This window comes from Eulemur rufifrons, chromosome 2 (assembly GCF_041146395.1).
Source record: "Eulemur rufifrons isolate Redbay chromosome 2, OSU_ERuf_1, whole genome shotgun sequence".
Lineage (NCBI taxonomy): Eukaryota > Metazoa > Chordata > Mammalia > Primates > Lemuridae > Eulemur > Eulemur rufifrons.
In genome coordinates this window covers 12,969,134-12,976,720 of record NC_090984.1, presented here as the reverse complement: position 1 = coordinate 12,976,720, position 7,587 = coordinate 12,969,134, and the positions used below count along the sequence as shown (strand labels likewise).

Sequence of the window (7,587 nt, the reverse complement as noted above, 5' to 3'; positions counted from 1 at the left end):
AAGTTCCCTGCACAGGCAGCGGCCTCTCCAGATCTCAGCGACCCGGAGTGGGGAGAAGTAGAAATGACTTGAGATTCAATTAAACACACACACACTCAACTGCACCACGTCTGTCTAAACACAGGGCGTGTGTCCAACAGCACAGTGGTGTCTGTGGTTCAGAGGGAAGAGAGAGCGTTAACCATGACAGGGTGGCCATGCTTAGAGGTCACTTGCCAAGAAAGCAGGAGGGCCCTGCTCCTCTTCCCGTAAGTCTCTCTGTGCTGAGTCGTAAGACGCGCGCTGTCTTCCTCATCAGAAAGTGAATTCGAGAAAGCAGGAGCTGGAAGCTGATTTAGCAGCAGAACTCTACCATGGGGCAGAACTTTGTGGTGGGCACACCCTCCTTCTGGGCTTCCCAAGAGCGGCTCAGAGAGAGGAAAACCAAAATGCACAAGCGTTGCACAATCTCTGTCCATGGCCACCGTCGGAATATGTTCTCAGGAAAGGATTTAGATGGAGGAGAAAGAATGAGTTGGTTTGGGGGTCAGAGGAGGTTTTCTGGAGGAGGCAGCACTGGAACTGTGCCTTCGAGGACATGCGCAGTGTTGACGGGAACAGGAAGGCACAGCAGACACAGGGCACAGCCAGGGCAAAGGCACAGTGGGCAGGAGAGTGGGTCTCCCCTGTGTAGGGCTGGGGCTGAAGCCGCCCTGGGGAGCCAGGCGGAGCTGTGCAGCTCAGCGCCGAAGCCAGAGGCCGCCCGTGCCCTGTGCTGTGCCCACAACTCTCTGCAGGGGAAGTGAAAGGAGAAGAGAGGTGCCAGGGTGGAGGGGGCAGCTGACCTCTACCCTCTAGTCCTGGCCCAGGACAGGGAGGGGAGACCCGTTTCTGAGGGTCTCAGCACAGTGGGGAACATGTAATGAAGGAAGTTAAAGACAATGTGTTGAGTCTAGCAGGTTGAGGGGACTCTAAGAACCACTGGAGACACCTGACTGACCCTGGAGGATCTGGGAGGGCTTCCTGGAGGAGATGTTGCCTGGAGAAGGAGTCAGAATTATTCTGGAGGAGACAGAAACATGAAACAATGTTCCCAACACGGTATCAGCACATGCAGAGATGGGGAGAACAGAACTTGCTGGAGAAGCTGAGAGTGATTCAGGGGCCACAGTCCAGGGCTGGGGTGTTAGCTGGGACCAAATCACACAAGGACCTGAATGGCAGTGACATGGGGTTTGGATGAAAGTGGGAAGCAAGTGAAAGTTCCAGGACCGCTCTGTGGCTTCCATTCTCTGCAGAGACGAGGGTTCAAGCTAACTTCGGCCCCCAGCTCGAGGCCAAGGGCATGTTACGCTTTCTTTGTTGCTGTTAATTTGGGCTTTGCTTTTTTGTTATTAAGCATGCAAAGAGGAAGGCAGAAAACAAGGAAACCTCACATGCCGTGTGCTCAGCTTTATCAAGGTTTGATGTCTTCACCCATTTCAGATCCTCTTAAAAGTTAATAAGTCATAACAAATAGAGCGGTGGTCCCATGTTCCCCTCCCTGCTCTCATTTCCTTCTTTCCTTCCCCAAGGCAACTTCCCTCCCAAACTTGGTGTTTGTCATATTTAAAAATATTTTAATGGTGCACGTCGTACCCATAGACAATATATTGGGCTGTTCTGAACATCTGGCAGCCTTGTAAAAATGTCACCATGTGGCCTATATCCTTCTGTAACTTGTTTCTGTCCCCTCCACTTTGCAATCACAAGATGTATCTATTCAACACTCATTCTTCATTTAAAAATAAAGATACACACAGGAGAGCAAATGCTTAACAAACAAAGAATAGAATAAAGTTTCCTCAATTCAAGATGGGGCAATTTCCAGGATGCTATAGAGATGTCTTAATTATTTGTAAAATATGAGAACCATTTTTGGCAAAATCAAAAACAAAATAAAGATTTCCACTGTGTAGAAGGGTGAACTGTGTCTTCCCAAGAGATGCTGAAACCCTAACGTCTGGTACCTGTGACTGTGACGTTATTGGGAATAGAGTCTTTACAGATGACAGACCTTTACAGACAAGGTCGTAAGAGTGGGCCCTCCCAGGCGTTCCAGACCAGCCTGGGTGACATAGTGAGACCCCGTCTCTACGAAAGATAAAAAAAATTAGCCAGGTGTGGTATTGTGTCGTCCCAGCTACTTGGGAGGCTGAGGCAGGAGGATCGCTTGATCCCAGGAGTTGGAGGCTGCAGTGAGCTATGATGACACCACTGCACTCCAGCCTGGGTGACAGAGCAAGACCCCCTCTTAAAAAAAAAAAAAAAGAATAATCATTTATGGATATGGAAGAAGCTCTCAAACTTAGCTAAGATTCGAATAAGTAAAGACACAACATGAGTTGACAAAAAGGACACTCTGTATTTCGGAGAGGTCAACTCTTCCCAAGTTCATTATAAACCTAATGCCGTAGCCCATTCCCATAAGTATACGGTGCCTCCCTCGGCATCCGGTCCGAATACAAGCCGGACCTTCTCCTGCCAGAAGCAGGGCTTGCCCACTGTCCACACAGCTTGCAGTTCTCCACCTCCTCTCAGTTCCTCAATGGGGTCGACCCAGATATCTGCTTAATACAACTTCCTCCTCGGGACCCTCCCTGGAAGCAGCTGGATATGGGCTCCTCCACTGGCCTGCTGCCCCCTGCCGTCCTGCTCCGACAGAGAAGATGTGTCCCACTGACCACCTCGCGGTCACAGTGTGACTCCTGGAACCCCGTGGGCTTGAGTTAAACCCACCGATTAAATCTCCCTTGCAGGACATCTCTTTGGGTAAAGCCATGGACCCCAGTAAAGGCATTGGTTCTCGGGTCCCTCTCTCTCTTTTTCTCTCTCCTTCTCCCCTGCCCCCTCAAGTGCTCCCTGGGCTCCCTGTGTGGCCTCTGGACATGGCATGTACCGCCCAGGACCTGTAAGTAATAAAATCTTCATTTCCATCTTCTGTCTCTTCTAACCACTGAAGGGGTGCTCTCCGTCCTAAACATCCTAAATTAAAACCAATGCCAACCCAATAAAAATGCCAAAGAGATTTTTTGATAGAGTTTTTTTTTTATTGTGGTAAAGTATACATAACATAAAATTTACCATTTTATCTTTGCCTTTTCACGGTGAAAGAAATCTCGTGGTCACAGTGTCATCATCATACTCATGTCACGTTAGTGACACTGCAATCTATAAGCCAGCCACTTGAAAGCAAGAAAGTGCTGATGCACCCAAGAAAGCGCTGGGCACCTTTCCGGGGCCCAGTAGTTATCTTGACTCCTGTTTAATCTACTTTGTAACATTTCGCTGAGCGCCCCATGCTGGCCCGGCACAGGGTGGGCCTTTGCCTGCTGGGGAACTTGCATGTCCCCCTCACGCTGGCTGTTTGGAATCCGAAATCCCACAGGCTAAAGGGCTCCATCCCACAAGACGGAACCTGCTGCAGATGCCAGCTGCCAAGGGGTGCCCAGGCCACTTGCATTCCTACCTGGCTGATGAGAAATCGAGGGTTCCCACAACCGCCTCTCAGGTTCAGGAACTTGCTGGAATGACCCACAGAACTCAGGACAACACTTTGCTTGTATGTGTCAATTTATTATAAAGGATGCACCTCAAAACAGTCAAACAGAGGAGATGGAAGAACAACAAAAAAATAGTTGTATGGCTGTGCGGGGGTGTTGGGGGCTCCATGCCATCTACAGGTGCCACTGGGTAACCGGGGGATTTAGTAACCTGGCGCTTCCAGCCTGCAAGATGACTTCTTGCAACCAGCAAGTGCTCAAAGGCGTGCAGGGGTGGGAGGTGGAAGGGGAGCACAAGGAACGTGTGCACGGAGGAGGTCAAGCCCCGGGCACGTGGCAGCTACACATGGCCATTCAAATATTCTGATCTTGGAGAGAAGAGAGAGTAGACTGACGGAGCACACCACGCCCTGAACGCACCCACACCAGGTCACTGCGAAAGCTCCCAGGAGGGGCAGGAACCACAACCTCTGAGCCAGGAGAACCGCCAGGCATCAGAGGAAGGACGGAGGGGGACCCAGGCCCACGGGGGGTGAGGATTCTCCCAGGGTGTTGTAAGGTCTGGGGACGGGGAGAAGGAACCCTGCCTTAAAAGTGGGGAACGTTCTGCCATTCAGCAGACTGGGTTGGGGCAGCAGGGGCTGAGGAAGGAACCCGCCCTTCCTCGCTGGAGCAGGAGGCTGCGGACTTTTTGCAGATCCAGAGTCTGGCAACATCGCATTTCTGGTCATTCCAGCCACTGTCCGTAGATTCCACACAGTCTTCGTTCTCGAAGTTGTCTGGCTGATTTTGGCTCCAATGCTTGGTGAAGCTGCAAAGCCCGTGCAGGGCGTGAGTCTCTGCCCTCGCCCCACTGCGGGAACCGTGTTTCCACCTCCTGTGAACTTGATGCTTTAGCACCTGCCCTACATCCGTATGCCGGACAGGCATGGCCCTGGACAACCCATAATACGCCTGAGACACGGATGCCTTGGCCCTCTCCCCACCCCCCGTCATACCCCTCCTGGGGAGGAGTCCCTGTCCTGGAGTGGGGGTGATTTTCAAACACAGACTAACCAATCCAGAGCCCGCACCCCACCCCCTCCCTTCCTGGGCTCTCCAGTCCTGGCCCCCTTCCCCCTGTCCTTATCACCCCAGGGCCAGGTGCCAGACAGCTGGGGGAAGCCCCTATGCCAGAGCCCATGGAAACAACTCCAGCTAGCCAATCCTAAGGCTGCTCACCCTGCCTCACCCGTTCCTTCCCAGAGACCCCGCACTTCCCGTCTGTCCCTCTGCCTCAGAAGCGACCCCTGGGCTTCCCCAGGTGACCCACCCTAGTGTGATGCAGGCTCTGCCTTTGGGATCTGTGAGTGTGACAAGGTGTCTTTACAATGGCAATTGTCTCCTGAGCTGTTGTCCTTACCATACCTCCGACTGCTACTCATACACTGTATTTTAAAACACCTGCCCCGGCGACAAGCTCCTCCTTCAGCTCTGATGGTGGAACTTTAGGCGCCGACATGAGCGCTGCTATCTGAGCGTGAGTATGAGACCACCTTCCTCAGCTCGGTCAGGACTTGAGAAAATCCTGCCCTCTAAGCCCCAGGGGGTCAGGGAGTGGGGCAGGATCCCCAGGGAAGCTCCCAGAGCCCCCACCCCACGGGATAGGTGTCCCCTTCTCCCGGGATCTACCTGGGCGGCAGAGGCGAACCGTCCACCCACTGCCACGTGCCTTCATGAGTCAGGTCGGACATCCCAATCCAGGAGAATCGGTTCCTCCCGGAACTCTGCAGCTGTAGGAAGTTCTGGGAAGGGGGTACAGGAGGACTCAGAGGGCAGCTCTGCTTCCCATTGGCCAGACTCAGTGTCTTCCCATCTCCTGGCAGGAAGTGCTGCTTTCAGTCTAACCTTCAACCTCTAGTATACCGGGTCGTGAGCCCCCACATGTCTGATTCCCTCACATCTGTGTCCCAAGCACATGGGTTCTGACTTACACACCTACGTGCACTGCTGGTCTCTCCTCACAAACACGTGGAAATACTGTATTTTTTTGTCTTTTACACGAATTCACTTATGCCTGGGTTTTATGTCCTGTAGCCATTTCATTCCAGTTGGGGCTTGTGGGCCAAGCTCCTCTCTTCAGCTCCACAGTGAGTGAAATCACATCAGTAACTTGAAATCAGCCATAGAGGGAATATTTACACCACGGTAATTGGCAAACCCTACACCTGATGACTTATTTCCTCCAGAGAGCTACTTGTTAGGCATTTGCCAGCCACCACTGGGGCTTACGTACCTTCCTTGTGCTCCCCAAAGCGTTCACAGGTGTTCAGAATCTGTCTCTCCTTGCACGGTGCTCGAGCCCCCCTGTGTGTACCCTTCTCCTTCTGCCTTTCCAAGTCAACAAGCAGCCCCACTGCCAGACAGTCCTCTCTGAGCACCTGCAGACAAGCTGGCCAGTGGCCACCTGCATGCCCCAGACCAGGACAAGGCCCCCATCAGGTGTACCTGCTCCTCTTCACCTTTGACGACGACCAGCTGGGCCCCCACATCCTGGCAGGCAGTGATGGAGTCGTGCCAGTTCCGTTGGGAGTAGGAGAAGAAGTAACAGTTTCCTTGGAAGAATGTTCAGTCCTAGGGACAGGGGCGACACAGGTGGTCTGTTGGGGCAGGTGGGCCAGGGCTGGGACCCAGCTGTGCATGCCCAAAGTCCTGCACCTTCCCGCCCTTCAAGCCCTTGGGGGTTGGGGCCCTTCGGTGACTGTCCCTGCTGGGTGGGACACTCCCCTCTCCACATCCTGAGACGCTTCCCATCCCCAGGAGAACCCAGGACTCCTGGCCCCATCTCCTCCAGACTGGGAGTAGTAGGAGCTTTACAGCTCAAGCCAGCAGCCAGGAGACTGGCTTAACTGAGAGCCCACTGTACACCTGCTCTCCTGCAAATACCAATTGCAATCATGCCCCTTACCCTGTGTTCCCATTTCACAGATGTGGAAACTGAGGCTCAGAGAGGATTGATGACCCTAGCAAAGTCTCAGCACATGGAGGCCCCATCAGGGCTAGGACCCCTGATGACTTGTCACTCACCAACTGCAGCCTTCAGCTGGGTCAGTTCCTGGTAGATATTCTCCTGCCTGGACGTCTCTGCACACTCACCCCCCGCAGCCATCAGCTGTGTCAGTTCCTGGTAGATCTCCTCCTGCCGGGACTGCCCCTGCCCCAGGGAGCTGGGGAGCTTGGAGACTGTGCCAGGAAAAAAGGAACTGCAATTATTTAACACCTACTGTGTGCCATGCCCTGCTCTCGGCCTCCAAGTCATCGATTCTGGGAGCCAAGGTCTTGGTTAATCCCCTTTGAAGATGAGGAAGACTGACACCCTGAGAGGGCAGCACAGAAGGGCAAGGGGAGCCAGGTCCTTCCTCCTCCTCCTCCTTGTCCTCCTCCTCCTCCTCCTTCTCCTTCTTCCTCTCCTCCGCTGCCCAGAGTGGGAGGGTTCATGGGAGAGATCTCTGGAATGCTCAGGGACCCAGTGGCTTTCAGCCCCATTTTCCTTGTGAACTTGCCACCTCTGAAGGGCCAGGTCTACAAGTCCAAGACCCACAGAAGCTGCCCCTGACCTTGGACGAAGATGGTCACCAGGAGTCCAGTGAGGAGCACGAAGTAGAGGAGCAGCAGCAGCAGGGGGCTGCGGCTCAGACACCCTGCAGGGAGGAAAGGAGGCTTGGCCAAGCATGGCAGTGTCTCCACCTCAGCCTGGCCCTGAGACAGCCTGGCCCCATCCTCCACTCCCTCAGAACCCAGGACCCCAGACCCCATCCCCCACCTCCCCAGGACCCAGGACTCCATCCCCCACCTGCCAGGACCCTCGAGTCTGTGAGGCTCTCTCCGTCCTCCCTGCTTCCCAAACATTCTCTACCTGCAGAGCTCTTCAGGCTACAGATGTGTCGGAATCCTCAGTCTCTTGCAAAAAGTCTGATGGAGCTGGTTCTCAGCTCTTTCTCCTCTGCATGAACAGACATCAGCTCAGAGCCTGGGCAAGCTGAGGCCAGAGCTGGCCATCCCCTGGGCCCCCTCCCCTGCATCCCAG

The 7,587-nt window shown here is 53.8% G+C and overlaps 1 long non-coding RNA gene across 1 annotated transcript; it reads right to left on the bottom strand.

Annotated features, from left to right (window-relative positions):
- Positions 1-3,592: 3,592 nt before the first annotated feature.
- LOC138390441 (uncharacterized) lies at positions 3,593-6,150 on the bottom strand. Its single transcript, XR_011234542.1, has 3 exons — positions 6,009-6,150; positions 5,193-5,305; positions 3,593-4,332 (listed from the first exon to the last, which is right to left on the bottom strand). It is a non-coding gene; the product is annotated as an uncharacterized lncRNA (long non-coding RNA).
- Positions 6,151-7,587: the final 1,437 nt, after the last annotated feature.